Source organism: Phyllobates terribilis, unplaced genomic scaffold (genome assembly GCF_046119375.1).
Source record: "Phyllobates terribilis strain yellow unplaced genomic scaffold, ASM4611937v1 Scaffold_7__3_contigs__length_470593459, whole genome shotgun sequence".
Taxonomy (NCBI): Eukaryota; Metazoa; Chordata; class Amphibia; order Anura; family Dendrobatidae; genus Phyllobates; species Phyllobates terribilis.
The window spans coordinates 426,801,160-426,817,943 of record NW_027362767.1 but is presented as its reverse complement, the minus strand read 5'-3'; positions in this window follow the sequence as shown (position 1 = coordinate 426,817,943).

Sequence of the window (16,784 nt, the reverse complement as noted above, 5' to 3'; positions counted from 1 at the left end):
CCTCTGTGACTGGGGTGTAGTAGTCACACATGTTTTTGGACGCAGACCTGCCACCTCTTTACCCGCAACAGCCAGTGTGATTGGCAGGTCGTCAGTTCATTTGGAAGTGGAAACACCTGCTGGTGTTGAGCGCTCTCCGACATCGAGAGCACCACCTTTGGATCAAGGCAACATAACATGTCCGCCTGCATCTTCCTCACAGACCGTCAGTTTGCCAGGGACACCCTACTCAACCCTGTCTAAGCACAACTGCCAGCCCTCGGTCCCTCAGATGTGGACAAGTAAAAGACCATTTCCTCCTAGCCATGACAAAGCTAAGAGGTTGAATTTCACCATCGGCAAGCTATTGGCTACAGAAATGCTGCCTTTCCGCCTGGTGGACACAGAGGATTTTTGAGACCTTATGTCCGTTGCAGTGCCCCAGTACCAGATGCCCAGTCGCCACTACTTCTCAAAGAAAGCTGTGCCTGCGCTACACCAGCATGTTGCACACAACATCACCGCTTCTTTGAGAAACTGTGTGTGACAGGGTGCATTTCACCACAGACACTTGGACGAGTAGGCATGGACAGGCGCGTACATGTCGCTGACTGGGCACTGGGCAACTATGGTGACAGCAGGACAAGGGGCTGCTGTCCAAGTCTTGCCGTCCCCACAAGTTGTGCGTCGATCCTCTTCATCTAGAAGTTCCTCCACTGCTTCTGCCTCCTCAACCTCCTCTCTGTCCTCCACCTGCACCCAAAGCCTGTCTGGCAATGCCACCTGCGTTCTAACTGCGCAGAAGGAATCCTGCACACCTCCTTACTATGCTGGCAGCAGGGCTCAACAGCATCAGGCAGTGTTTACTTTGAAATGTCTGGGAAATGTGAGTCACACAGCTGAGGCGTTGTGGTCAGCTCTGGAGACCGAGTTTCATGAATGGTTGTCTCCACTGAACCTGCAGCCAGGGAAGGCCGTGTGCGACAATGCTGCATGTTAGAACCTTGCTGTTAGGTTTTTTTTCCTTTGCTGGTCACATGACCTTGTTGGCCTATTTAATCCTGCTCCGCCCTTCTGGCTTTGCTGGACTTCATTGTATATCTACTTTCTAGCTAGCCTGTGCTCTGTATCTAACTCTGTTAGTTTGCTTGGTCTACGGACCTCTATGTTCTATCTATTTTGTTTGTTCGTCTGTCTGCTACTATTTCTGTTAGGAGGTGTCCCATATACCTCCCAGTCCTTAGTACTTGTAGGGATTCCCTCCCCAAATCTATAGGTCTCCGTACAGACTAGATTAGGACTTTAGCAGGTCTGATCGCAGGATCAGGTTCCCTGTTACATCGTAGGGATTCAGCTGAGTCTTATAGTAGGGACAGATCTCCTCTCTTTCCTTAGCTTTGGTAGCAGAACATAACAGTAAGTCCAGCCTGTAAATTCTCTAAGGAAAGATTTTTTTTGTTCCATCATGGTGTCGGTTCAGGATTTGGCTAAACACCTGCAGGGACTCTCTCTGGAAGTGGCCGAGCTCCGTCAGCACGTGAGTAACTGTCCTGGAGCATATTTCTTGGAGCCTAAGGTATGTTTGCCGGATTTATTTTTTGGTGAACATCGAGAATTTTTTTCATTTAAAAATGCTTGCTTATTGTATTTTCGTTTGAGACCCAAGTCCTCTGGGGATGAATCCCAGCGCGTAGGGTTCATAATGTCACTTTTGCGCAAAGAGCCTCAGGAGTGGGCCTTTTCTTTGCAACCTAGTGATACATGCTTCAGATCAGTGGATAGTTTTTTTTCTGCTTTAGGACTATTATATGATGATCCTGACCGTGTGGCATCAGCTGAGACTGAGTTGAGACGTTTAAAACAAGGATCAGGTAATATGGAAAAATATTGTACACATTTTCGTCGTTGGTCCACTCAAACAGGGTGGAACGATTCTGCTCTGAAAAGTCTATTTCTTGCTGGGCTCAGTGAAAAGGTTAAAGACCTGCTAATTGCTTATCCTACACCTGAGGATTTGCAACAGGCTATGCAATTAGCTATACGGGTGGATAGAAGACTGCGTGCTAGGGTTAATGAGAGCAAATCCTCTGCTATGTCAGTTTCTGGTTATGATAATGTGTGTACTAACAGTGGTGAACCGATGGAGATTGGATCGGTGGCACCTCGCTCTCAAGAAAAACACCGTCGTTTTTCAGAAGGCTTGTGTTTCTATTGCGGGAAATCTGGTCATTTGATTAAAGGCTGTGAGCTTCGTATGAAGAAAGAAAAAAAAAATGGTCAGTCACGCCCGTATTGCCTGTTTAAATTCCAAGGGTATATTTTTAGCTGCTTCCACGATTGCTCAGGAAAAATTAATGGAATTTCGGGTGTTTGTTGATTGCGGGTCTACACTGAATGTTATTGATGGGGGATTTGTGGAAAAACTCAATTTAAAACCTGAACCTTTATCATCCCCCATTGCTGTGGTTTCTGTGGATGGCTCCCCTTTGAAGAATATTACTCTCAAGGTCAGTGAATTTCCTCTCACTATTAATGGTGTTCACCATGAGAAATTGGATTTGGTAGTGTTGAATAACTTGCCTTCTCCAGTAATATTGGGTTTGCCCTGGTTAAAATTTCACAATCCTGTACTGGATTGGTCTACCAGTGAAATTGAATCCTGGAGCCATAAATGTTATGACAAGTGTTGTAACGGGCGTATTGCAGCTTTGGATAGGGGAGAATTGCCTGTTCCTATTCAGGATTTTTGGAGAGTTTTTTCTGAGAAAGAATCGCAGGTTTTGCCTCCTCATAGAGACTATGATTGTTCTATTGAATTTGTCCCTGGAGCGACTCTTCCTAAAAGTCGTTTATTTAACCTTACTATTCCTGAGAGGAAGGCTTTGGAGGAATACATACAGACAAGTTTGGCCGCCGGTCACATTAGGCCCTCTAAGTCTCCTGTGGCGGTTGGATTTTTTTTTGTAAAAAAAAAAGGACGGCGGTTTACGTCCTTGTCTGGATTTTCGTGAGATTAACAAAATTACGGTACGCAATCCTTACCCACTGCCATTGATTCCTGATCTGTTTAACCAGTTATTGGGGGCCAAGTGGTTCTCTAAAATTGACCTTAAGGGGGCATACAATCTGTTGCGCATGAAGGAGGGTGATGAATGGAAGACTGCTTTTAACACTCCTGTGGGTCATTTTGAGAATCTGGTTATGCCTTTTGGTCTTACTAATGCTCCTGCATTTTTTCAGAATCTGATTAATGACATCCTTAGACCTTTGATCGGTAAAAATGTGGTTGTGTATTTGGATGACATTTTGATTTATTCGCCAGATCTGGAGTCTCATTGGCGGAGCGTGCGTGAGGTATTACAGTTATTAATGGACAATTCGCTTTTTGCTAAGCTGGAGAAATGTGAGTTCGCTGTACAGAGAATTAGTTTTTTGGGCTACATTATCTCCAGCAAAGGTTTTGAGATGGATCCGGTTAAGGTTCGGGCTGTGCAGGAATGGCCTAGGCCTATTGGTTTGAAATCGATACAGAGGTTTTTGGGTTTCGCCAATTACTATAGAAAATTCATAAAAAATTTTTCTAGTATTGTCAAACCTCTGACTGATCTCACCAGGAAAGGTGCTGATGCGGTTCAGTGGTCTTCTGAGGCCATTGAAGCTTTTGTGTATCTCAAGGAGAGGTTCACCTCTGCTCCCATCCTTATGCAGCCTGATGTTACTAGGCCGTTTTTGGTTGAGGTTGATGCTTCCTCTGTGGGGGTTGGCGCAGTATTGTCTCAGGATAACGGGGATGGATTACATCCCTGTGCATTTTTTTCAAAAAAATTTTCGGAGACTGAATTGAATTACGATATTGGTAATCGGGAATTATTGGCTATTAAACTCGCATTTGAACACTGGCGCCACTTCTTGGAAGGTGCGGAATTTCCCGTTCAGGTTCTTACGGATCATAAAAATCTGATATATCTTGACGCTGCCAAGCGCCTGAATGCCCGTCAGGCTAGGTGGGCACTGTTTTTCTCGCGGTTTAATTTCTCCGTTACTTACATCCCTGGTACTAAGAATGTTAAGGCGGATGCCTTGTCTCGCAGTTTTTCTCCCATAGTCGGTGCTGAGAAAGAGGAAAACATTTTACAAGAAGGTGTTGTGATAGCTGCTTTAGACTCCGTTTTGGAAGATGAGATTCTTAAAGCTCAGGAGAATGCCCCATCTAACACTCCTCATGGGAGGTTGTTTGTGCCTGGGACCTTTAGGAGAGATTTGTTTGTTGAGTGTCACGAATCTCGGTTGGCAGGTCATCCCGGAATCTCTGAGACCAAGAGACTGGTGGGTCGCAGTTTTTGGTGGCCTGGATGGCAGAAGGAAGTCATTAAGTGGGTGCGCCAATGTACTGTATGTGCTAGATCTAAGTCCTCACATACTCCTGCTGCGGGGTTGCTTTGTCCTTTGGAGGTCCCCAGTGCTCCTTGGACACATTTGGCTATGGACTTTATAACTGACCTTCCCCCCTCTGAGGGTTTTACTGTCATCTGGGTGGTCGTGGACCGTTTTAGCAAGATGTGTCACTTGGTTCCCTTCGTCAAACTGCCCTGCGCTAAAACTCTCGCTAAGGCCTTTGTCAAGGAAATTGTCAGACTTCATGGCGTTCCTACTGACATTGTTTCTGATAGGGGTCCTCAGTTCGTGGCTCGTTTTTGGCGTGCCTTTTGTGACAGGTTGGGAATTCATTTGTCGTTTTCGTCCGGATATCATCCTGAATCTAATGGCCAGACAGAAAGGAAAAACCAGGATGTTGAGCAGTTCTTGCGTTGTTTTGTGGCAGACAATCAAGAGGGGTGGTCTGAGTTTCTGCCACTTGCCGAATTTGCTCTGAACAATCATACATCTTCTTCTGCTGGTTGTTCGCCTTTTTTTTGTTGTTCTGGGAGACATCCGTCGTTTGGGTCGTTCTCCAAGTTGGGATCTGCCGTGCCTGAGGAGGAGAATTTTTCCGGTGATTTGGAAAGAGTTTGGACGGATGTGCGTGGTAATCTTCAGGAGGCCAACAGAAAATCTAAAGACTACTTTGATAGGAAACGACAGGAGGTTTTGTTCGCTGTTGGTGACATGGTTTGGTTGTCCTCTAGGAATCTGCGGTTGAGGATTCCTTCTAAGAAATTGGGTCCCAAGTTTGTAGGGCCCTTTAAGGTGCTTCAGGTTGTCAACCAATCTGCTGTTAGGTTGGAGGTTCCTACCTCCTGGAGAATTAATCCGGTCTTTCATGTCTCTCTGTTAAAAAAAGCTGTTGTGTCGGATGGTGACGCCTCTGCCTCTGTTCCTCCGGTGGTGGAGGACGGGGAATATGAAATTTCTCGCATCCTTGACTCTAGACGGTATAGAGGTAGTTTGCAGTATCTTGTGGCCTGGAAAGGTTTCGGACCCGAGGATAACTCTTGGGTGAGGTCAGATGATGTTTCCGCGTCCAGACTTATCAGAGCGTTTCACAGGAGATTTCCTGATAAGCCTGGTCCTAGGGGATCCGGAGGATCCTCTTAGAAGGGGGGGTACTGTTAGAACCTTGCTGTTAGGTTTTTTTTCCTTTGCTGGTCACATGACCTTGTTGGCCTATTTAATCCTGCTCCGCCCTTCTGGCTTTGCTGGACTTCATTGTATATCTACTTTCTAGCTAGCCTGTGCTCTGTATCTAACTCTGTTAGTTTGCTTGGTCTACGGACCTCTATGTTCTATCTATTTTGTTTGTTCGTCTGTCTGCTACTATTTCTGTTAGGAGGTGTCCCATATACCTCCCAGTCCTTAGTACTTGTAGGGATTCCCTCCCCAAATCTATAGGTCTCCGTATAGACTAGATTAGGACTTTAGCAGGTCTGATTGCAGGATCAGGTTCCCTGTTACATCGTAGGGATTCAGCTGAGTCTTATAGTAGGGACAGATCTCCTCTCTTTCCTTAGCTTTGGTAGCAGAACATAACACTGCAAACCTGGGTGCGGCCCTTCGCCGGGGCAATGTCACACACGTGCCTTGTATGGCTCACGTGTTGAACCTGGTTGTCCAGCAATTTTTAGTCCACTATCCCGGACTAGAGGACCTTCTGCAGAGGGCACGGTCGCTGTGTGCTCACTTCCTCCGTTCGCATCCCGCAGCTCAACGACTTACATCTCTACAGAAGTCGTTGGGCCTGCCAGTTCACCAGCTGAAATGCGATATGCCGACACGATGGAATCCAACTCTGCACATGTTGCAGCGACTGTGGCAGCACCGACGAGCCCTGGTGCAATACGTTATGACTTATTGCCTGGGCCAACAAGATCCAGAGGTGGGTCAAATCACGCTGCAGGAGTGGTCTCAGATCAGGGACCTATGCACCCTTCTGCACAGTTTTGAAATGGCGACGAAGATGTTTAGTGCTGACGATGCCATTATCAGCATGACTATTCCGGTCATTTACATGCTGGAGCACACTTTAAACAGTATTCGGAGTCAGGTGGTGGGACAAGAGGCGGGGGAGGAAGTACAGGAGGAGTCGTATGCGGAAGGGATAATATCTCCAAGGTCCAGATGGTCGGCAGCACCAAGGCGGCAGGCATGGGAGGGTGGGGGAGAGGGATTAACGAGGGCGCATAGTAGCAGCCAAACTGTTGAGGAAGGTGCAGGAGCCGAGAAAGAAGTGGAGGACGAACTGGCGATGGGCATGGAAGACTCATCAGATGAGGGAGACCTTGATCACATTTCTGTTGTGCGAGGTTGGGGGGAGAGGGCAGAGGAAGGAAGCATGATTCTTACCTCGCCACCAACACAACAAGGACTTGGTCCTCCTGGATGCGCAAGACACATGAGTGCCTTCTTGCTTCACTACCTGCAACATGACCCTCGGATTGTCAGAATTCGAAGTAATCCCGACTACTGGGTTGCCACACTCTTAGATCCCCGGTACAAAAGTAAATTTGCTGAAATAATTCCTGCCATAGAAAGGGATTCACGCATGCAGGAGTATCAGCAGAGGCTGTTACAGAATCTTACATATGCTTTTCCACAAAACACCAGTGGTCCACGTAGTGAATCTCACAGTTCTAACTTGCCAACCATGGGACTGTTGAGTCTTCATCACTCAAACCATAACAGTAACACCATATCTGCTGGTAACAGCAATTTTGTGGAATCGTTTCACCAATTTTTTAGACCATCGTTTTCAAGGCCTCAGGAGACAAAAAGTCTGACACATAGTCAACGCCTAGAGAGGATGGTACAGGAGTATCTCCAAGTGAACATCGAAGCCATGACTGTGTCACTGGACACTTGCTCATTTTGGGCTTCCAATCTGGAAAAGTGGCCTGATCTCGCCACTCACGTCTTGTCATGCCCCGCAGCCAGCGTTCTCTCTAAAACGTGTGTTCAGCGCTGCTTGTGGTGTGCTGACAGTTAAGCTCACGTTGTTAGAACCTTGCTCTTAGGTTTTTTCCTTTGCTGGTCGCATGACCTTGTTGGCCTATTTAATCCTGCTCCGCCCTTCTGGCTTTGCTGGACTTCATTGTTTAACTACTTTCTAGCTAGCCTGTGCTCTGTATCTAACTCTGTTAGTTTGCTTGGTCTACGGACCTCTGTGTTCTATATATTTTGTTTGTTCGTCTGTCTGCTACTATTTCTGTTAGGAGGTGTCCATTTTCCTCCCAGTCCTTAGTACTTGTAGGGATTCCTTCCCCACATCTATAGGTCTCCGTACAGACTAGCTTAGGACTTTAGCAGGTCTGATCACAGGATCAGGTCCCCTGTTACATCGTAGGGATAAAGCTGAGTTCTATCGTAGGGACAGATCTCCTCTCTTTCCTTAGCTCTGGTAGCAGAACATAACAGTAAGTCCAGCCTGCAAATTCTCTAAGGAAAGATTTTTCTGTTCCATCATGGTGTCGGTTCTGGATTTGGCTAAACGCCTGCAGGGACTCTCTCTGGAGGTGACCGAGCTCCGTCAGCACGTGAGTAACTGTCCTGGATCACATTTCTTGGAGCCTAAGGTACGTTTGCCGGATTTATTTTTTGGTGAACACCGAGAATTTTTTTCATTTAAAAATGCTTGCTTATTGTATTTTCGTTTGAGACCCAAGTCCTCTGGGGATGAATCCCAGTGCATAGGGTTCATAATGTCACTATTGCGCAAAGAACCTCAGGAGTGGGCGTTTTCTTTGCAACCTAGTGATTCATGCTTCAGATCAGTGGATAGTTTTTTTTCTGCTTTGGGGCTATTATATGATGATCCTGACCGTGTCTCATCAGCTGAGACTGAGTTAAGACGTTTGAGACAGGGATCAGGTAATGTGGAAAAATATTGTACTCATTTCCGTCGATGGTCTACTCAAACAGGGTGGAACGATTCTGCTCTGAAAAGTCTATTTCTTGCTGGGCTCAATGAAAGGGTTAAAGACCTGCTAATTGCTTATCCTACACCTGAAGATTTGCAACAGGCTATGCAATTAGCTATACGGGTGGATAGGAGACTGCGTGCAAGGGTTAATGAGAGCAAATCCTCTGCTATGTCAGTTTCTGGTTATGAGAATGTGTGTACTAACAGTGGTGAACCGATGGAGATTGGATCGGTGGCACCTCGCTCTCAAGAAAAAGACCGTAGATTTTCTGAAGGCTTGTGTTTCTATTGCGGAAAATCTGGTCATTTGATTAAAGGCTGTGAGCTTCGTATGAAGAAAGAAAAAAAAATGGTCAGTCATGCCCGTATTGCCTGTTTAAATTCCAAGGGTGTATTTTTAGCTGCTTCCACGATTGCTCAGGAAAAAATAATGGAATTTCGGGTGTTTGTTGATTGTGGGTCTACTCTGAATGTAATTGATGGGGGATTCTTGGAAAGACTCAATTTAAAACCCGAACCTTTATCATCCCCCATTGCTGTGGTTTCTGTGGATGGTTCCCCTTTGAAGAATATTACTCGCAAGGTCTGTGAATTTCCTTTCACTATTAATGGTGTTCACCATGAGAAATTGGATTTGGTAGTTTTGAATAACTTGCCTTCTCCAGTAATATTGGGATTGCCCTGGTTAAAATTTCACAATCCTGTACTGGATTGGTCTACCAGTGAAATTAAATCCTGGAGCCATAAATGTTATGACAAGTGTTGTAACGGGCGTATTGCAGCTTTGGATAGGGGAGAATTGCCTGTTCCTATTCAGGATTTTTGGAGAGTTTTTTCTGAGAAGGAATCGCAGGTTTTGACTCCCCATAGAGACTATGATTGTTCTATTGAATTTGTCCCTGGAGCGACTCTTCCTAAAAGTCGTTTATTTAATCTTACTATTCCTGAGAGGAAGGCTTTGGAGGAATACATACAGACAAGCTTGGCCGCCGGTCACATTAGGCCCTCTAAGTCTCCTGTGGCGGTTGGATTTTTTTTTGTAAAAAAAAAGGACGGCGGTTTACGTCCTTGTCTGGATTTTCGTGAGATTAACAAAATTACTGTACGCAATCCTTACCCACTGCCATTGATTCCTGATCTGTTTAACCAGTTAATGGGGGCCAAGTGGTTCTCTAAAATTGACCTTAAGGGGGCATACAATCTGTTGCGCATGAAGGAGGGTGACGAATGGAAGACTGCTTTTAACACTCCTGTGGGTCATTTTGAGAATCTGGTTATGCCTTTTGGTCTTACTAATGCTCCTGCATTTTTTCAGAATCTTATTAATGACATCCTTAGACCTTTGATCGGCAAAAATGTGGTTGTGTATTTGGATGACATTCTGATTTATTCGCCGGATCTGGAGTCTCATTGGCGGAGCGTACGTGAGGTATTACAGTTATTAATGGACAATTCGCTTTTTGCTAAGCTGGAGAAATGTGAGTTCGCTGTACAGAGAATTAGTTTTTTGGGTTACATTATCTCCAGCGAAGGTTTTGAGATGGACCCGGTTAAAGTTCAAGCTGTACAGGAATGGCCTAGGCCTATTGGTTTGAAATCGATACAGAGGTTTTTAGGTTTCGCCAATTATTACAGAAAATTCATAAAAAATTTTTCTAGTATTGTCAAACCTCTGACCGATCTCACCAGGAAAGGTGCTGATGCGGTTCAGTGGTCTTCTGAGGCCATTGAAGCTTTTGTGTATCTCAAGGAGAGGTTCACCTCTGCTCCCATCCTTATGCAGCCTGATGTGACTAAGCCGTTTTTGGTTGAGGTGGATGCTTCCTCTGTGGGGGTTGGCACAGTATTGTCTCAGGATAACGGGGATGGATTACATCCCTGTGCCTTTTTTTCAAAAAATTTTTCGGAGACTGAACTGAATTACGATATTGGTAATCGGGAATTATTGGCTATTAAACTCGCATTTGAACACTGGCGCCACTTCTTGGAAGGTGCGGAATTTCCCGTTCAGGTTCTTACGGATCATAAAAATCTGATATATCTTGATGCTGCCAAGCGCCTGAATGCCCGTCAGGCTAGGTGGGCACTGTTTTTCTCGCGGTTTAATTTCTCCGTTACTTACATCCCTGGTACTAAGAATGTTAAGGCGGATGCCTTGTCTCGCAGTTTTTCTCCCATAGTCGGTGCTGAGAAAGAGGAGAACATTTTACAAGAAGGTGTTGTGATAGCTGCTTTGGACTCCGTTTTGGAAGATGAGATTCTTAAAGCACAGGAGAATGCCCCATCTAACACTCCTCATGGGAGGTTGTTTGTGCCTGGGACCTTTAGGAGAGATTTGTTTGTTGAGTGTCACGAATCTCGGTTGGCAGGTCATCCCGGAATCTCTGAGACCAAGAGACTGGTGGGTCGCAGTTTTTGGTGGCCTGGATGGCAAAAGGAAGTCATTAAGTGGGTGCGTCAATGTACTATATGTGCTAGATCTAAGTCCTCACATACTCCTGCTGCGGGGTTGCTTTGTCCTTTGGAGGTTCCCAGTGCTCCTTGGACACATTTGGCTATGGACTTTATAACTGACCTTCCCCCCTCTGAGGGTTTTACTGTCATCTGGGTGGTCGTGGACTGTTTTAGCAAGATGTGTCACTTGGTTCCCTTCATCAAACTGCCCTGCGCTAAAACTCTCGCTAAGGCCTTTGTCAAGGAAATTGTCAGACTTCATGGCGTTCCTACTGACATTGTTTCTGATAGGGGTCCTCAGTTCGTGGCTCGTTTTTGGCGTGCCTTTTGTGACAGGTTGGGAGTTCATTTGTCGTTCTCGTCCGGATATCATCCTGAATCTAATGGCCAGACAGAAAGGAAAAACCAGGATGTTGAGCAGTTCTTACGTTGTTTTGTGGCAGACAATCAAGAGGGGTGGTCTGAGTTTCTGCCACTTGCTGAATTTGCTCTGAACAATCATACATCTTCTTCTGCTGGTTGTTCGCCTTTTTTTTGTTGTTCTGGGAGACATCCGTCGTTTGGGTCGTTCTCCAAGTTGGGATCTGCCGTGCCTGAGGAGGAGAGTTTTTCCGGTGATTTGGAGAGAGTTTGGACGGATGTGCGTGGTAATCTTCAGGAGGCCAAAAGAAAATCTAAAGACTACTTTGATAGGAAACGACAGGAGGTTTTGTTCGCTGTTGGTGACATGGTTTGGTTGTCCTCTAGGAATCTGCGGTTGAGGATTCCTTCTAAGAAATTGGGTCCCAAGTTTGTAGGGCCCTTCAAGGTGCTTCAGGTTGTCAACCAATCTGCTGTTAGGTTGGAGGTTCCTACCTCCTGGAGAATTAATCCGGTATTTCATGTCTCTCTGTTGAAAAAAGCTGTTGTATCGGATTGTGACGCCTCTGCCTCTGTTCCTCCGGTGGTGGAGGACGGGGAATATGAAATTTCTCGCATCCTTAACTCTAGACGGTATAGAGGTAGTTTGCAGTATCTTGTGGCCTGGAAAGGTTTCGGACCCGAGGATAACTCTTGGGTGAGGTCGGATGATGTTTCCGCGTCCAGACTTATCAGAGCGTTTCACAGGAGATTTCCTGATAAGCCTGGTCCTAGGGCATCCGGAGGATCCTCTTAGAAGGGGGGGTACTGTTAGAACCTTGCTCTTAGGTTTTTTCCTTTGCTGGTCACATGACCTTGTTGGCCTATTTAATCCTGCTCCGCCCTTCTGGCTTTGCTGGACTTCATTGTTTAACTACTTTCTAGCTAGCCTGTGCTCTGTATCTAACTCGGTTAGTTTGCTTGGTCTACGGACCTCTGTGTTCTATATATTTTGTTTGTTCGGCTGTCTGCTACTATTTCTGTTAGGAGGTGTCTATTTTTCTCCCAGTCCTTAGTACTTGTAGGGATTCCTTCCCCACATCTATAGGTCTCCGTACAGACTAGCTTAGGACTTTAGCAGGTCTGATCGCAGGATCAGGTCCCCTGTTACATCGTAGGGATAAAGCTGAGTTCTATCGTAGGGACAGATCTCCTCTCTTTCCTTAGCTCTGGTAGCAGAACATAACACACGTGGCTGTCCACTGAGAATGTAGACCGACTCACGTTCATAAAGATGAACAAATCATGGATCCGCAAGGACTTTTCTACCCCTGTGTCATCCTGGGGAGACTAAAAGCTTGAGGATTTTGGAAAATCACCTCACCAACCATTTTAAGCAACTCTGGGGCAATTGATGCCACTTAAGTGGTGTCTGTGCCACAATTTTTGGAAAAAATTGAGACTTTTTGGAGTCCCCTTGCTGTGTTTTACATGACGTTGAAATCATCAATTCCAGGTGACTCGGGTCGCTCTCCCCCCCTTTTAACCGTAAGAAACTACATACACTATGGCTTGGGGTAACACAGATGGTTGAGTCTGCAGAGCTGTTTACTCATACTATAGCCTGGGAATCAGAGGTCTGCTCCATAGCTTCAGTGTCTACTAGTCAGCATAGTAGCCCAGCTGTGAAGCAAGCTACACCTCCTGTGTATCTAATAACCATTTTTTACTGCATCTAACCCAGCCAATCATTTTGGGCTAGTAGCAGTGTCTCGTAGTCAGCGGAGTAGCCCATCTGTTAAGCAAGCTACACCACCTGTGTTTTGGACGCTTAATTTTTTTAAAGGAAACGCTTCAAGCCCCCGGGACACTCTGTCAAGAGCATCAGGGAGGCGCCCCAAGGCAAAGGGGCTGGGACTGGCGGTAGCACGCCTTGCGGCGGACCGCCAAGTCGATCCTTATAAAAGCTTTTTAACTGCAGCAGCTTTAGTGGACGCTACTGGAGCTGGAATTACCGCGGGGGGTCTCGACCCACCAGCGGACAGGCACCAGTATTGGGAGAGGGGGTCTGGCCGTCAGGGTCCACCGTGGCTCTGGCACAAACCTGGCGACAAGGAGGTCGCACGGGCAGGAACGGCCTGGCCGTATCGGCTTCGCACTCCAGCGTAGTCCCTCTGCCAGCTCGCGCCCGTAACCTCAAAGGGATGCGCCAGCGGCTTTTCTTCCCAGGGCTGTTCCCCGCCCAGCAGGAACGCAGGGGAGTTCAGGTCGGCCTTCCACCGTACTCCCTTAGCTCCCTCGCCCTCTTTCCTTCTTCCGTTCTCCATCTAACCCCTCAGCTCTGTGGTGTCCGCTCTCCCTCCAGCTCTCTCCTTCTCACAGGTGGACTACCGCGTGTATTCACACTGTGGAGAATCTCTTGGGCCCAGGCATAAGAAGTCGTCGAGGTAATGGATAATATGTGCCCCCTTAGAAATGTCCATGACGACCCATTCGAGGAAGCAACTAAACGCCTCAAATAGTGAGCAGGATATGGAGCACCCTATGGGCAAACAGCGATCTATATAGTATGCTCCTTCCCAGAAGCAGCCCAATAGGCAGACACTATTCAGAGGCACAGGTAGTAAGTAACCGAAATGCCCCCTCAATGTCTGTTTTGGCCATTAGGGTGCCCCTTCCCAACTTCTTGACCCGCCTGATTGCCTTGTCAAAGGAGGTACAGTATATACTACTGTACTTGGTTCCGCGTCGATGTTGTCATTTACTGACCTGCGCCTTGGATATGACAAATGGTGGATTAGTCCGAATGTATTGGGTTCCGTTTTTGGCACGACTCCCAACGGGGATACAACTACGTCTTTTAAGGAAAGTGTTCTGAATGAAACCGCCATTCTACCTAAAGATATTTCTTTTTTTAATTTTCTTGTCATGACGTCTGTGTGTTGGTAGGCTGATTTTAGATTTTTACTCCAGTCTTTCTTGATTTTAGAAGGGCATGACATGCCTATATCTGTGTCTCCTCCTCCTTTTACTCCTCCACCTCTTTTCTTTTCACATGACTATATGTACTTGTCACTTTTCCATGTGTTAGTTGTGTCTTCTGAGCAGTTTGTCAGCTTTTGGACACCTTTGAAGGTGGTTTCTATGTGTTTCTATGTGTTTTTGTTTGCCTGCCATTGGTTTTAACGGTGTTCGACGAACCGTTCGGCAAACATGCCGGTGTTCGACGAACCGAACCCGAGCACTACGGGGGGGGTGGCTCAACACTAATAAATACTCCTCAACATTGAAATTGTAGCACCAAGAAGGAAAAGTTGTGAAATGATGGAAATCACAGGATGGAGAAATGTTAATGATGAAAAAATGTAACCAAATCTCAAACCAACCGGATTTACTGACATATAAATTTCCAAAGATGTTAGTGACAATCTGCAGCTTTTACAGATTTTTAATACTTGTACAACAACAAACTGATTGTAATTAGAGGAGAGAGGACAAGAAAGAAAGCTTTTCACCTTGTTGATGGGTCCAGTTCAGTCTCCTGTCCTCAATTCGTTTTTTTATTTTTTTGCAAGTCCCAGATTGTTTCAACACCCCAAATGTTGTGGAAAAAAAATCAACATGACAAACAGCTGTTCCAAATTGAAACATTATTATTATTACTACAAACAAGAAACATGTATTAATTTACAATAATTAGTCAAAAGATCAGACTTCTATACTGTATTACAGTTGATCTTCTTTCAGAATTATCCATGGAGTCATCCGATAAGGTTCTTTACCGTTCGTCCGTCGATTTGGAATTGTGATGAGCTGACTTACTTGGATGTGGATTTTCTTTGGAATTGTTCTTCAGCTCTTCTCAACAAAAAACATTACCTTGCATAAAGCTGATCATATATACACTGTGATACATGTCTAACTATAAAAACCTAATGTTAAAGCTAAGCTAAGTGCAATCATAATTTTGTCTATATTATAAAAGGCAATTGCGACATTTTAAATGAAACCCAATTGCAAAAATTATTTTTAGCACAACATATATGCATTTAGGAAAAATATTTCACTAAAGGTGGACAATGCCTTTAATCCTGGTGTCAAGATTATCGCAGCCCGGGAAGGTCATGCAGAACCACCCGCTGTGATCTCTTGAGTGAACAGCTCTCTGCTGCCCCCTGTCATCCGGACAATTACACGATTGGTTGACAATTAACGTAGGAGGTTGCAGGCTGTTTGCGTTATCAGGCCAGTTATTGGAAAACTAACAGTGAGCATATGGCATATACACCTTCGGATTCCAGCACATGGAAAAAATGTATATACCCCTGTACGATCACTGCTAACTTCACGATAACCCAAGATTATTAGCTGCCACAACCAGTTGGGTTTTATATAGGCTGACTAGATGCCTGGTTCTGGTAGTTTATGACTTCGGGGTGCAATATACAGAACAAAAGGAACAGAACTATTAAATTTTATATTTAATCCATAACGATAGGCAGTGTTTAAAAAAATATACAAGAGATTTTACGAAGAGGACAAAACAATACAGAATATACAGTTACATAAAATAAAAGGATAAACCAAGAAAACGTACTAGACCTGTCAGCACAGCAATGGCTTGAGATCTACGGAGGGAGGCACTTCAGGAAACAACGGTAGCACCTACAGTGAACTGTGCCTCCACAAACTGACAACGGCCAGAAGTTGGCATTTTCCTTTTATTAACTCCTAAGTTGCACCCACACACTACTCCTTCATGACTCCTAAAGGGTTGGACTTTTTAGTTTCAGAAAATTATGAGATTCCCTAAAGGGACTATATCTTTGCTTCGGAGAGTCACATGTGCTCGATATCGATGTCATATTTTGTATCATGATTTTATCTTTGTATACAGATCAAATATGCCAGGTGTAGCCTCGTCTATCAGGTCCGTATTCAATTGACAGGATTCTGGTCATCGCTCAGCAACTTGAAACTATGCTTTGCATTCGTCACTTCATCATGTTTCCGAAAATATGATTTTCCTATTTATTGGATCGACACAGTTCATGCAAACCTCCCTTCTTACTTTTCCTGTAAGCAGACAAAGACACCTCAGATCTTTTAGTTTCTAAAAACTCTTACCTAGATCGTAAATCTAATCCACATTCCTGAAGCAGCGCCTCACATCTTTTTAGCTATAGGAGTATCTGTGGTTACCTAAATCCAAAGGAGGGGGTCAGCTGCACAGAGGAGTGTACAAGCTCTTCTCTCTCATCTCTGTAAGCATTTTACTTTTCTCCATTACACCTGGTAATTTAAAATTTTAAAATTCATCCCTCTCACCATGCTGTCTACCTTTAGTAACATGAGACAGAATGACCGGTGGTGCGGAGCTCACTGATGCCAGCGAGGTCTTTTAATAGGAGCCACTGGGGTAACAAGTCCGTTCATGACATTTCTTTATCCTGAACCTTCCCCCATCTCCTATGAGTGATATTATTGAGAAGTGGAAGGAACTGCAGCAACTCAAGGGCTGAGGAGCAGAGAACAGAAAAGTCACCAACACTCTGCTAACCCCATAACTGCAGAGTCCAGACCTCCTTTGGTATTAACATCCGCACAAATCCGCCTGGAGCTTCATGATGGAACAGCTGCATGCAGCCATACATCACCA